Below are 15,537 nucleotides of genomic sequence, written 5' to 3' on the forward strand. Positions count from 1 at the left end.
GGTCTTCGTTTCTGTGTGACGGCTTTCTCCAGTTGCAGCGAGTGGGGTCCACTCTTCACTGCGGTGCGCGGGCCTCTCACCGTCGCGGCCTCTCTTGTTGCGGAGCACAGGCTCCAGACGCGCAGGCTCAGTAGTTGTGGCTCACGGACCTAGTTGCTCTGTGGCATGTGGGATCTTCCTGGACCAGGGCTTGAACCTGTGTCCCCTGCATTGGCAGACAGATTCTCAACCACTGCGCCACCAGGGAAGCCCAAGAGTCTGTCTTAAAGATAATAAAAGCAACCGATCAATCAATCATCCAATTTAGCTGTCAGGTAGAAAAATACCAAAGAGCTTTCCAAAGGAAAGTTTAGATGTGCGACATTTCATTTTGATTTTGAGGGGCAATTCATTACTGTCTACCTGTTTAACAAAGACCCCAACCATTAGGAACCCAAGGGGAAACAATTTGGTAATTATTTAATGGACATCCTGTGTAGCTTTTTTCACAGAAAGTATGTGCAGAGACTCAGAAGCAGGCTTTTACTTCACCCCTGAAATTACTACTAATTTAAAGTCACTTTTCCTAATGTGCCTAGCCATCCCATTTGCCTATAATTTCCCAAGAACTATAGTCTTTGAATTCAGTCCTGGATGGGAGGAAAGATAGTTCTGTATAATATACAATTTTATTTAAGTAACCAGTAGTTTTCAAAAGAAAGAAGATATTATAGTGCTTTTCTGAACGGGCATCCTATGTCATGGAAAGATGGGTCTGGAAGGGTTGAACCCAAACACTTACACATGCACTAGATAGATAAAGTCTCTCTGTCTTGCACTGTTTTTCTAGGTCTAACGAAAACATAAGGATTGAGGGCTTGGCCTCAGCCTGGTAATGTAGTCAGGAATGGAACCTTGGTAGCAAAAAATGAGGACAACAGAAGAAACATTATGTTTAGGGGAAGGAAAGATCTCAAAAAAAAGAGAGACTATTCTGAATAACTCAGGCTCCTTTTCTCTTTTTCTTGTGTGAAATTCAATGTTTCCTTTCTCCTTATAGCCTCTGCAGAGGGTGATGTCATTCTGAGAAGAAGCATATGCTCAGGGGCTTTAGAAGCTGATGCAGCCTTACAGTCACTGGCTCCCCTGACCAATGAGAGACTCGCTAAAGGAGAAACAAACTATGAAGGTAGAAAATTCTGCCCTGAATGACGAATCTATGTATTCTAAGGGTGATTCCGAGCTTTCGAGGTTGTGGGAGTGTCCTTAGTCAGAAGTGAGACAAAACCCTTTCAGTTGTTTGCACTGGGGAAGCACCCTCATCATGAGGCCTAGGGATCATTAGTCAAAGCCAAGGACTGGACCTTGCTAAGTCTGTGTGTTCTGTTGAGCCTTGAAAGGAGTATACAAGGTTCCCGGTTCAGCGCCTCTTCTATAATGCCTTTCCCCTCCCAGGTCTCCAGGTCAGGTCTGGCAGGATTTAATGACTCCGATCTCTGCAATGAGTGGCATCCAGATAGCGCAGGGGAACTAGGCAACACCACCCAACCTGCACTGGGATTGGAGGTTGGGTGGAGTGACTGGGAGCTGGACATCTAAGAGGCTGTCTTCTTGGGAACGTCAGAGAAAGCTTTTGCCAAGCCTGTTAGGTGAGTCAACAAGAGACTTCAAGCTCTATTTTTGTCTAGCCTAATTTTTTTTAAATTTTTATTTAATTTTATTTAGTTTTGGTTGCATTGAGTCTTTGTTGCTGCATGCGGACTTTCTCTAGTTGCATCGTGCGGGGGCTACTCATTCGTTGTGGTGTGCGGGCTTCTCATTGCGGTGGCTTCTGTTGTGGAGCATGGGTTCTAGGCGCACGGGCTCCGTAGTTATGGCTTGCAGACTCTAGGGCGCAGGCTCAGTAGTTGTGGCACATGGGCTTAGTTGCTCTGTGGCATGTGGGATCTTCCTGGACTAGGGCTCGAACCCATGTCCCCTGCATTGGCAGGCTGATTCTTAACCACTGTGCCACCAGGGAAGTCCCTAGCCTAATTTTTTAAAATAGCACTGAATGTGTAGAAACTTCAGAAATGAATTGTCTGATATTGCATGTTTATATTTACCCCTAAAAAGAGAGGTTGGTCGGTTGATGGCTTGCTAGTTATTTTCCGTGCTTGGGTTGCCTTTATACTCTTTGCAAAAGTGTTAAAGAAATCAAAAATACTTTTAGTCAAAATCTTCTTTCAAGGGTCGTAGTGAAAGCTTAGCTGTCTAACATACAATGTGACCAGGCCAAGTGGGTTTGACACTTTAAATACCATGAGTCATCCATGAAGACCCTTCTCATTTTCCTGAGTCATCATCTACAAAACTTTAAAGTGACCTTGAGGAATAAGGTGGCATGGCTGAATCTTGTTTTCAAACAAGTTTAAAAAGATAGACATGAAATGATCCCTTCAAATCTGTGCTTCCCTTGCAGTCTGATCATAGGAATGGGTCCCCACGGGTCAGATCAAGAGAGATGGTATATTTACTACTTCTGAAGACTCTACAGCTTTTGCCCACCCAAAAAGTTACCTAACCTCTTGAGGAAGGGGGGCATTAGGTCATGAGTGACATAGACCCACCCAGAACTCCCATGGACTTAGGAGCCCTTGCCTCTGTAGAAACTGGAATGGGCTCTAGGGGAAGAGGGGGAGGGCAAGAGAATAACCGACCCCCACATATTTATAAGGCAGTACCCTTGCAGCAGCCAGAGCCAGATCTTTGAGGGGGGTTTCAGAAACTACCTTAACTTGGGTCTCGAAGAATTGCTCACACCTTTGACAGAAGGTTCTGGTTATAGGGAGGGAGACATTCTAAACAGAAGCCCATAACCCTGCACTGAGTACCTAATACATCCATGTGTAATTCCATGGTCCCTACTCTTGAGGGGTGTGCATTTTGTTGAAGAGTCCCTGGAATCACCAAGCCCCCGGGGAAATGAATGTTTCTCTGAGGAGTACTTGCGGGTCTCCGGTTTGTTTCCCACCTGCTGGCCATTTCTCCTGGTCCAGCTCGCTTCCTTTTCACGCCCGCGCAGAGCCTATTACTGCAAACTGGTGTTGAGGCAGGGTGGCGGAGAGGTGCTCCTGCACGGGGGAGTGCTGTAGTTTTACAACCAGTGCCAGCTCTGAGTGGATGGTGAGTAAGAGCCTCTTCCTCTTCCCTCTGGTGTGTCCTCCCCTCCCGTACCAGTCTTGCTGCTGGCCTGTTTCGGATATGGTGCTAGGCAAGGACAGCTGCCTGGCTCTGATGTTACCAGGCTTGAGACCCCAAAGTTGAGAAGGCAGCAAAATCCGTAAGTGAGGGCGGCACTGGCCTATGTTTCCTATTAGCCAGTGCTCCTACATGAGGGCTTCTGGGGAGAGGTGGCGGATGCGAAGGCAGTAATACAGCAGAAGTTACTCTTCCTTCCTCCATTAGGTAAATCAAGTGTTGCGTGGCACACAGAGCAACGTGGATGTTGAATGCGTCTTCCAGTGGCCTGGGGGATGATTTTACGTTAGAGGCTCATTTCTCTAAGAGAATCCTATTTCTGGCAAATTTCTTTTTTTAAATAGAAATAACAGCTGCTTGTTTGTTCCTATGTATGAACATTAAAATATAAGAACAATTATGGTTATCCATACTTTACTGGACATTTATTTTGCCATTTTCTATTCAGCTTATGAGAGTAGTATTTGTTTTAGACTTTAGCTGCTCTTTTGTGTACATTGCTAACATATTTGTCAGCTGCCAGATGATTATAATCAGATATAAAGAGGAGTTTTCTTCTAGAGGGACTTCCACAGTTCATGCTCAAAGAATTAGTTTTGTGTACTCTGCAGGGGAAAAAAATGATTCATTGGTGTCTTTGTGTGTATGTGTGGTTTCTTTCTTTCTTTTTCGGTAGCTGTAATCTACAAAGTTTCTGCATCTTTAGGCATAACGACGGATTTCTCATTTTGTAACATGAGTTCTTTTCAAACTTGTAGTTTAATTGAATCCTGCTTTGAGTGACACTTTAGAAAATGCTCTCCCGCATCAGAAGTGCTTCTCCAAACCAGGTGTTCTTCGTGCTCACCTGCTGGCAGTGTTTGATTAGCAGCCAGCTACACCCGGGTGTTCTGATTTGTGCCAAGTCCATTCTATATACGGGAGTCTGTGCCTGAGAAGACAAGTCATGATCATTATCCAGACCTCTTCCTTAGAAGTAATGCTCCAAAATCACAGAAGCAGAAAAGCCAGAAACGGTATGAGGCTTGATATTGATGGACCATAAAATCAGAATTTCACCTCATAATATTGCTTTGTTCTTGGATACATCATCCCTTCCAGCTATGAGCTCACCAACCTTTGTTCTATCCCTGGGCCAGTTGGCATCCCTGCCATTCTACAGACAGAGAATGGGAGATACAGCTGGACAAGCCAAATTGCCCCCAAGCCAGGAGATCTCGCTAGAACAGGGAACCAATCCCCTTGACTCCCCCCCAGCCCCTTGCTCTCTGAGACAGCAGAACTTGGAAGAGAAGGCTAGAGGCGAAGCGGAAACCGCCAGTGTAGCCTGAAAGCAATCAGTATTTGAATTATCATTCAGAAGCCAGGAGAAACCAAACAGTGGGGCAAACAGTGGAATCTTAAAGGGAGATTGGGAGAAGAAAGCAGGGAAGAAGGTTAAAAATAAGGCATTTGGGGATCTAAGTTCAAGAATGTAGGGAATATGTTGGAAGATCCTTTTTATGCAGGCCAAGATGCCTCCGTTAACTGTGGGCTGAAATATGCTAGGTAACATCTGGCATACAGAAGGCAAAGAATGTTCTCCAGTAGGAAATGGTAATCAAGGTAAAGCTAATGCATAAAAGCTTGAGTCATTAATTCCGTAAATATTTCTTGAATGTCACCCTTGAGCCAGGTCCTGTGATATTCATCGTTGTAACCTCACCTTCTATCCCGTGGTAGATAGATAAGATGAATGAACGGATTGATGGATAAATGGACACACATTGTCCAGGGAATTTTATTTTAAGGATTTCCTGTCTTTTCCCTGCTCTTCCTCCCTTGGGACGCCCGTATCATCCAACAGGGATCTCCTGCCTCACCCCTGCTATAACCACCCACTCACAGGAAGGAGAATTTCTTTAATGAAGGCAAGTAAACATGGGCCTGTGTGCTCACAGTGGGGAAGCCCTTATGTACTTTTACCCAGGCTGAATCTGGGAAAATCATGTCAGGAAGAAGTTCACACAGTGACCGACTCATTGGTGTACTATTTGCGTGTGTAGGCTTCACTGCAGCAAGTCCCGCAGGTGTATGATATCTGGGTCAGGCAATCAGAGCAAATGTGCCTTTGTGGTCTCCAGAGCTCTACCACCCTTCACCCACTATCTCTCGGGCTTGCCTCCTAGGATCTCAGCTTCGTCTCAGACCTATGCAGCCAGGATCTAGGAAAGGCACACCGGGCACCATTATTTATTGAGTGCCCTCAATGCATTGGCCTCAAACCAAATGCAGAATTAGATTACTGTACCTGACCAGTTGGTTCACGTTTTAAACAAATAAATAGGCGGATAGAGGTGAACTAAGTAGCAGGGAAGGTGGAACTATACTCCAGGGAGAGGCTGGTGCAAGAGAGGGGAAACCATTCAGAGCCTGTCATTTTGAACCCTTAAGTAGGACGGGGTCTTAGAATATTTAAGATCCAGCTCCATGTTTTTGATCAACCAGAGGAAGGGCAAATTTGGTTGGGAGAAAGAAAGATAAACCCTTCAACAGCACTTCAAGCCCTTAATGTTGATTTATTCTTTTGTGGTTGTCCCTGTCTTTGGGCCACCACTGTACCTTGTGTATGCCTCTGACAAAGCACGTGGGCAGCCATAGCCAAGCTATCATTTGCTTACTTTCTGTCTTCTCTAATAGAACATGCGCTCGATAAGGATAGGGACTTTGTATTCTCCATATCTGAACTCCCAAAGCCTGATCAATAAATGCTTGTTGAATTTACATATGATACCCGACTCAGTGACTGTAATTGAACCTCCAATGAGAGCTTGGGCCAGGATGTCAGATGCTCTAGGATTTCAAAATAGAGGTAACTGGATTTGAGTGGTCAGACAGCTTTTCTTGAGTCTTGTATTACTGACTGGGATCTTGCACTGAGGGAATTAGGAATGGGGGTGTGGGCAGTAGCCTGAGGCAAAGGCTCAGAATCAGGGGTGCTCTGGGGTTCTCGGGGAACAGTGCAGCTGAAGCCACTGTGGTCTGTGTTTGATATACCTTGTCCCATATGATAAAGGTGGCATGGGGAGGTCAAGAGATAAATTAGGAATGTGGGATTAACAGATACACACTACTATATATAAAATAGGTAAACAACAAGGGCCTACTGTATAGCCCAGAGAACTATATTCAATATCTTGTAATAAGGTGTAATGAAAAGAATCTGAAAAAGAATATATATATATATCTATATATAACTGAATCACTTTGCCGTACACTTGAAACTAACACAACATTGTAATTAACTCTACTTCAGTTAAAGAAAAAAAAAATGTAGGATGAAGCCAACGTATGAAGGGACAGGTGAAGGTGTTTGACATTTAACCTTTCAACAGTGGGAAACTACTGAAGCCATTTAAGCCAAACTGTAAGAGATAAAAGGAAAGCTCAAAAGAGCTGAATCCAGCAGTGCCAGGAAAGATAAGTTGGAGCGAGAAGCCTGTGTAGGAAGATATAGCAACCATCTATGAATTAAGTGGTAAAATTCTGGTCTTAGAGAGGTGGCAATGGGAATGAATTTCAAGATTCTGGGGCGTTTGTTGTTTTGAGATAAAGGTATCATTCGGATCCACAGTTTTCTCTAAATGAAAAATAAAATAATGACGGCCAAACTCTTTATTTAGTGCTTACTCTATGTCAGTCAGTGTTCTAAGCATTTTACGTACAGTATCTCAGTTCATACTCACAACAACCCTTTGAGGTACAACTATTAGTCCCATTTGACAGGTCAAGTAACTGAGGCACAGTGATTAAGAAACTTGCACAAGGTCATACAGTTAGTAAGACATAGAGCCAGGATTCAAACCACGACGTAAGGCCACACAGCACAAAGTGTTAACCACAAATACCTACTTCAATAGGCTCATGGGCAGATTTATGAAAGAGGTTCTAAAATGTGATGTGTATTATCATTATGAAAGGAGAATAGAGAAGCATTTCCTGCATCTGCTTATCTCTTGTCATTATTAATTGCCTACTCCAGTTTAAGGTGAGCAGTATTCAGTACAATGTAAACGCTGTGATAGGATAAGGTGTTTTTTTCTTTTTAAACATTGGTTTTCCTAATTTAAAAATGAATAATATTCTTTATAAACATCCAAATATTACAGAAATAACAAATATAGAGTGAATGTCCCATACAATCCTAAATTGCTCCCTAAATCATTATCCATTGGTGGGTGGAAATTCCTTCAGCTCTTCTCTCTTATAGATGCTAACATGTTTCCATCATGTATGTTAATAGTAATCCTTTTTCCCATAGGTGATCACACTGTGGTTGTTGTTGTTTTTTAATATTTATTTATTTATTTAGGCTGTGTCAGGTCTTAGTTGTGGCACACGGGATCGTTAGTCACGGGAGGGCGGCATGGGGTATCTGTTTTTAGTTGCAGCAATGAGAACTCTTAGTTGCGGCATGCATGTGGGCTCTAGTTCCCCAACAAGGGATCAAACCCGGACCCCCTGCATTGGGGGCATGGAATCTTACCCACTGGACCACCAGGGAAGTCCCAATCACACTGTTTTCTTTTTTTTTTTTAATATTTATTTATTGATTTATTTAATTTTTGGCTGCATCAGGTCTTAGGCATTTGAGATCCTCCACTGTGGTGTACAAGCTTCTCTCTAGTTGAGGCGCGTGAGCTCAGTAGTTGAGGCGCGTGGGTTTAGTTGTCCCGTGGCATGTGGGATCTTAGTTCCCCGACCAGGGATCGAACCCGCATCCCCTGCATTGGAAGGCAGATTCTTAACCACTGGACCACCAGGGAAGTCCTGATCACACTGTTTTCTAACATGTGTTTTCTTTTAATAATTTTGGACATGTCTCCATGTCAGAAAATACCCTTTCATTTTATTTTCTTTAAAAGTTGTGTAGGATTCACTTTCACTTTCAGCTGCCCCAGTCTGGGTTCATGTTCTTTTCCAATCAGCAGAGCCACAGGTCTGATGTGACCTAGATTCTTACCTCAATGCAGCTTTTGTTCCTTTTGTGTCTTAGACAGGACTCAAGGAGAAGCAAGCTCAAGAGGGACTCGGTTTTCTGTTTCTGTGAACATAAAAGAAGCTAGCATTTCTCTAGTACTCAGGATGAGCCAGCCACTATTCCTAGCCCCACTTTACAGATGAGGAAACTGAGGCCTAAAGAGGTTAAGTAACCTACTTGCTCAAAGTCATACAGTTAGAAACTAGAAAGTCAGAACTTGAACCCTGGCTCTTTTAACTCAAAGCCTGTGTATTTAGCACCATGCCATCTCTTTATCCCTTTTTCAAGTCTTTTACCTAAATGGATTAATATGAAATGGTCTCCATAGCATCATGTGGAGTTCAACTGTTGAGTAAGAGTTAGTCGGTAAAGATGAGCTCTGCTCCTTCTCTTTATGACACACTTTACAAATACCAGCATGAAAAAGGAGTTGTTGGAAGAAACACTTTCCTTTCGGCTGTTTCTCTCTCCATCCCCTCCCTGTAGGTCACTAGTTAGTCTGGGTTTGACCCACTGCCTCTCAACAGTCCCAGACGATGCCTTCCAGGGCTCAAACCTCATTTAGTCTCTCCCTTGCTGATGGGGGCCATGAGGGGAGAGCTGCTGAAGGTTCCTCGGGGGGAGTGGAGGAACCTTCTCCACATCCCAGCTGGGTGACATGATGGCTGCGGAAAGCCTGCATCCATCCTCCCAGCACAACCCACACAGAAATTTCAGAAGAGTCAATTTAAGTAGATGAGTGTAGATAAACAATCTCGTGGAGCACCCTTAATAGGACTATGTTGTTTTGTTTTGTCTTTTGTCTAAGTGAACTAGACTAGTTTAACATACAGTCTCTTTTAATGGAATAAAATAACTCCTTCCTTCTCTTTGGGCTAGGAAAGCCTACACAAAGACAATACAAGATAAGTCCTACATCGTGGATCCCTGAAACCATTAATATTTGAATTATTTGGTTGTACCTAATTTTGTTGCATCAGTGATTTCTCACCAGGGCAGGCGTTTTCATAGAACTTGAGGGTTAGAAGGGAACTGAAAATCCAAGTGGTTCAGTTTCTTTTCTCATGCATTTTACAACAGTTCCCTAGAGTGGTCTGCCAGTGTCCACTTGAACACCATCGGGGAAAGTGAACTCCTAAGTACCAAAGCAGACTATTTCATTTTCAGAGCACTTCAAATTACAATGATGTTCTCCTTTATACTAATTCTATCATAACTTCAGTGCTTTCATCCTTCTTGGACCAAATAGAAAATACTGAATGGTTTTTTCCACCTTACCACCTTCCAGTCTTTTGAGGACAGTTAACATTTTTCTGCCAAATCTCTTCCAGGTTAGTTAATCTTTAATTCTTTCACCTCTTATTTCCATGTTGGATCTAGAGACCTGGGCTGTTAAGGTCCCTCTTCCTTGATTGTGTTCTAAATTGTCCACATCACTCTCTTTTGTGGATGACATGTAACACAGAACACCATGTTTCAGGGAAAACTAGATGAGGACAATTGCTTACCTTGGTCTTGGTGGTCTACTTCCATTAGGTGCACTAAACTTAGGATTTCACCCAATTCTTCAAGAGAAGGAGAAACCAAAGAACTTTATTCTGGAAATTTTGTTGGAAAAAAAAAAATCCCTTCATCAATTTATTTTTCTTCAAGCAATAATATAGAAAAAAGAAACCTGTGGACCTAGATTTTTAATTTTTTGTGTATTGTAGCATCTTTCTAATATGCCATTTTTTTTCATAATATTTATCCACAGTCCATCCATAAGATAGGAATTGTGTGGAAATAATTGTGTAATAATGCTTAACTTCTCATAAGTGCCTGAGTGATGACTCCTGAGGTACCAAACATTGAGGCTTCTTAAAAGTGTCTTGGTAATTAAAGAGATGAAATATTGTAGAGTATTTCTTTATATCAGTGATTCTTTGAAGTGGAAGGCTGACCCCTTAAAGACTAGAATTTTTTAGCAGCTCTCCCCCTCCCCTCTTTACTGCTGCCCTGATGGAGTCAAGTTTCTGTGAATTCTTTCAGATCCTTGAAAGGTTTACGGCTTCCCTCCTCCACTTCAGGATTTAGGTACCCATTCCAGATCCAGATTAGTGTTTGTAACACTAGAAGAAAGTAAAGTAATAGGGTAGGTTTCCCTCAGAAAGGTTTTTTTGATTGTAAACTGTGTCTATGTATACGTAAGATTTTATTACACTTTAGATTTCTCTGGAGAAACTACCGCTAGAATATACAAGACAATGTGTGGTGGAAGGGTACCTGAAGGTGGGAGAATACATTAGATGCCCTTGTATCATTTTCTAAAACACACATGATTGAGGTGTTTATATAGGAGAGTGTCACCAAAAGTTATTACATATAACACTGTCAAAATTAACACTGCCTCTCAGCCATTGGTTAAATTTTAAAAGGAGGACAAAATCTTAAAGACAAATGAATTTTAAATTTTAAATCAAGGCCAACTAATTATAGCAGGGAATGTGTTGGGTAAGAGTGGGTATATGTAATTACGTGGATCATTATATTGAAAATATTTAGGAGGTAATCACATGCCACCTAAACATTTGCTGGGGGCTGAATCCACCCCCTGCAACCATCCCTTTCTGATCTCAAAGACCCACATTGACCCTGTAAAATGTATGATATGGCTTCCTCTTCTTAAAACGGTGACCTTTTCCAGGCCAATTAAAAGGTGCTGCTTTGAGGACATTGGAACCCAGGCTCAAAGGGATAAAAGGAAATTGAAACTTCTATTAAGAGGAGCTAATGATGCCTGGAGCAGTTGGGATTAAAAAAGAACAAAGTCAATTTTAAAAAGATCCTCAAATCAAAGAGCTGCTTCTCTCATCAAATACCAAGAGAAAGCAAAATGATTTTTAATGAAAACTGGGGCAATGGAATCAGCCCTTTGCCTAGATCCTGGGGCTTCAATCAAAACCAGTGAGTAGTTTTGAGTAAAATCCTTTGAACTTCTTGGGAAAAATGTGCTACATAAATTTAAGATAATGTCATGAATGATAAGCTAGCTTTTCTCCTAAATTAGATAAAATGATCCAGGAAGATATTAAAATGATAACAATAAAAAGTAGTGTACATATAGGATTAATTTATAATTGATTCCTCATCTGACATAAAATAAATCTAGGGTTAAAATTTTACATTTTTAAAAATTTAGATATAATAGACAGATAACATTGTATTAGTTTTAGGTGTACAACATAATGATTTGATATATGTATATTTTGTGAAATGATTACCACAATAAGTTTAGTTGACATTCATCACCACATATTGTTACAATTTTCTTCTTGTGGTGAGAACTTTTAAGATTTATTCTCTTAGCAACTTTCAAATATACAATATTGTTATCTAAGTCACTGTGCTGTGCGTCACATCTCCAGCACTTATTTATCTGATATCTGGACATTTGTACCTTTTAACCACCTTCACCCATTTCACCACCCCTCATCCCCCATTCCCTGTGTCTAGCAGTCACCAATTTGTTCTCTGTATCTATGAGGGTTTTTTGGTTTTGTTTTTGTTCTTTAAAGATTCACACATAAATGAGATTATACAGTATTTGTTTATCTCTGTCTGACTTATTTCACTTGGCATAATTTCCTCAAGGTCCATCCATGTTGTCACAAATGGCAGGTTTTCCTTCTTTTTTCTGGCTGAATAATAATATTCCACTGTATGTATACACCACAACTTCTTTATCCATTCATCCATTGGTGTACACTTAGATTGTTTTCATCCTTTGGCTATTGTAAATAATGCTACAATGAACATGGTAGTGCAGGTAGTTCTATTTAAAAATTTTAAGGGGGGCTTTCCTGGTGGTCCAGTTGTTGGGACTCTGTGCTTCCAATGCAGGGGGCACAGGTTCAATCCCTGGTCAGGGAACTGAGATCCCGCATGCTGTGTGGCATGGACTAGATAGATAGCTAGATTAGTAAATGTTGCTTAAAGTAAATAAATAAATGAATAATAAACATTTTAAGGATCCTCCACACTGTTTTCCGTAGTGGCTGCATCAATTTACATTCACACCAACACTGCTTGAGGGTTCCCTTTTCTCCACATTCTTGCCAGCACTTGTTTTTTCTTGTCTTTTTGAGAATAGCTATTCTAACAGGTGTGAAGTGATATGTCACTGTGGTTCTGATTTGCAGTTCCCTGACGATTAGTGATGTTGAGCACGTTTTCATGTACCTATTGACCATCTGTATGTCTTCTTTAGAAAAATGTCTATTCAGTTCCTTTGCCCATTTGTTAGTTGGATTGTTTGGGATTTTTACTATTGAGTTGTATGAGTTCTTTACATATTTTGGATATTAACGACTCATTGGATATATGATTTGCAAATATTTTCTCGCATTCCATAGGTTGCCATTTAATTTTGTTGATGGCTTCCTCTGCTGTACAGAAGCTTTTAGTTTGATGTAGTTCTATTTATTTATTTCTGCTTTTGGTGTCAAATCCAAAAATCCCTGCCAAGATTGATGTAAAGGAGCTTACCCCCTGTCTTCTTCTTGGAATTTTATGATTTCAGGTCTTATGTTCAAGTCTTTAATCCAGCGGTCCTCAACCTTTTAGGCACCAGGGACAGACAGGTTTTTTTTGTGTGTGTGTGTGGTACGCGGGCCTCTCACTGCTGTGGCCTTTCCCACTGTGGAGCACAGGCTCCGGACGTGCACGCTCAGCGGCCATGGCTCACGGGCCCAGCCAGTCCGCGGCATGTGGGATCTTCCCGGACCGGGGCACGAACCCGTGTCCCCTGCATCGGCAGGCGGACTCTCAACCACTGCGCCAGCAGGGAAGCCCAGGGACAGGTTTTATGAAAGACAATTCTTCCACGGATGGCAGGGGGAGTGGGGGTAGGGTTCAGGCGGTAATGTGAGCCACGGGGAGCGATGGGGAGCGGCAGGTGAAGCTTTGCTCACTTGCCCACCACTCACCTCCTGCTGTGCGGCCTGGTTCCTAACAGGTCATGGACCTGTAGCAGTCCGTGGCCCAGGGGTTGGGGACCCCTGCTTTAATCCATTTTGAGTTGATTTTGTGTACGGTGTAAGATACTGGTCCAGTTTTATTTATTTATTTATTTATTTATTTATTTATTTATTTATTTGCATGTGTCTGTCCAGTTTTCCCAACACCTCTTTTTGTTTGTTTTTTGGCCGTGCCACACGGCATACGGGATCTTAGTTCCCTGACCAGGGATCACGATGCCCATGCCCCCTGCAGTGGAAGTGCAGTCTTAACCACTGGACCGCCAGGGAAGTCCCTCCTAACACCATTTATTAAAGAGATTTTCCTCTCCCGTTGTATATTCATGGCTCTTTTTCATAAATCAATTGACCATATATGTGTGGGTTTATTTTGGGGCTCTCTATTCTGTTCCTTCAATTTATGTGTCTGTTTTTATGCCAATACCATACTGCTTTGATTATAGTATAGTATATGCTATAGTAATAGCCTTGTAATATAGTTTGAAATCAGGTCGTACAATGCCTCCAGCTTTGTTCTTCTCAAGATTGCTTTGTCTATTTGGGGTCTTTTGTGGTTCCATACAAATTTTGTTCTATTTCTATGAAAAATGCTAATTGAATTTTGATAGGGATTGCATTGAATCTGTAGATTGCTTTGGGTAATATGGACATTTTAGCAATATTAATTTTTCCAGTCCATGAGTACAGACTATCTCACCATTTATTTGCAACTTCTACAACTTCTTTCATCAGTGACTATATAGTTTTCAGTGTACAGGTCTTTCACCTCCTTGGTTAAATTTATTGCTAGATAATTTACTCTTTTTGATGCAATTGTAAATGGGATTATTTTCTTAATTTCTAAAATCTAGTATTTTGATGACCTGTGATGTACACAATAAGTCATTAGGTGGTTGCTGTGGATGGTAATTATTATAACCTTGATAGGTTGTTCACTTCTTCATACAGTTTATAATAACCCCATCTGTATTAGTCTGCTCAGTCTGCCATAACAGCATACCACAGCCTGCATGGCTTGAACAATAGAAATTTATTTTCTCACAGTTCTGGAAGCTGGAAAGTCCAAGATCAAGATCAAGTTTCCAGCGCAGCTTGGCTTCTTGTGAGAGCTGTCTTCCTGGCTTGCAGATGGCCACCTTCTGTATCCTCACATGGCCTTTCCTGGGTGCATGCAGAAGTGTAGGAGGAAGAGAAGGGGAAGATGAGCTCTTTGGTGTCTCTTATAAGGACACTAATCTTCTTGAATTAGGGCCTCACCCATATGACCTTGTTTAACCTTACTTTCTTAGTGGTCCCTATCTCTAAATACAGCCATATTGCGGGGTGGAGTTTCAACATATGAATTTGGTGAGGGACACAGGCATTCAGTCTATAGCACCGCGTAGCAATAACTAAGAGGTCAGGGAACTCTGGAGCTTGAAAAGGGGCTAGGCTTCATACTGCACATGCACATCAGTGGGTAATGCCTTTGCCACTTAGAGGATAGTTGGGTGGGTAGCTGGCAAGCCATCAGGAAATGTTAAGAGCAGACTAGTGCTGCATTTGCTGTTTGTTTAAATTCTAAATGAACTAACTGCCCAAGACAAGGAACACCACACCCTTGGCATGACCAGCAGAAGCCTCTTCGTAGCACATTTACTTGAACTCCCTTAAGATTTATTTAATGGTACTGTAGCCAACGGGAAGTTTTCTATCATAACCCATCATTTTGGGATGTTGGTTATCTATCTAGTAAATCAGGGCATTGGCAAAGGAAGCTTCTCAGAGTCCAACTTCACTGCCCCTGAACTTCTACCTGGATGTGGTTTTAATGGTGGATAAAACCATTATTTTAGAATTAAAAAGTTTTCTAGACTAAAGCAGGTCACTCCTACTTATATTAGGACTCACAAAGCTACTTTATTGGGGGTTAGGGTTTCAACATATGAATTTGTGTGTGTGTGTGTGTGTGTGTGTGTGTGTAGGGGGAAACACCTCATCTCAGCTTGGAAATTCTAGGCTGAATTAAGTGTTAGATTTAATTACAAAAAAGAAGGACACTTCGCTGTACACCTGGAACTAAAACAGCATTGTTAATCACCTATACTCCAATATAAAATTAAAAGTTTTAAAAGAAAAAAAAAGAAGAAAAAGGACACAGCCACTTCTGTGCCAGTGTGTATTAAGCAGAGGCAAACATATCCAGTGTTGGCAATCGGTTTAGCAGTTTAATAATTTGAATAGATAAAGAAAAAGGGAGGTGCTGAGACAAGAAAGATGGCTCTTCTCAAAAGCAAAAAG

The 15,537-nt window shown here is 41.7% G+C and overlaps 1 protein-coding gene across 3 annotated transcripts in view; it reads left to right on the forward strand.

Moving 5' to 3' along the window:
• The window catches only part of SHROOM3 (shroom family member 3), a 173,710-nt gene that overhangs the window by 47,542 nt on the left and 110,631 nt on the right, over positions 1–15,537 (forward strand). For 2 of the 3 annotated variants that reach the window (XM_067035864.1, XM_067035865.1), the window contains exon 1: positions 3,240–3,301. The exons of the other annotated variant lie outside the window; for it this stretch is intronic. The gene's annotated coding sequence lies outside the window, so the exon portion shown is untranslated. Of the gene's footprint in view, positions 1–3,239; positions 3,302–15,537 lie in introns of those variants that run through there. 3 annotated transcript variants of the gene reach the window in all.

Source organism: Kogia breviceps, chromosome 6 (genome assembly GCF_026419965.1).
Source record: "Kogia breviceps isolate mKogBre1 chromosome 6, mKogBre1 haplotype 1, whole genome shotgun sequence".
NCBI classification, from domain to species: Eukaryota; Metazoa; Chordata; class Mammalia; order Artiodactyla; family Physeteridae; genus Kogia; species Kogia breviceps.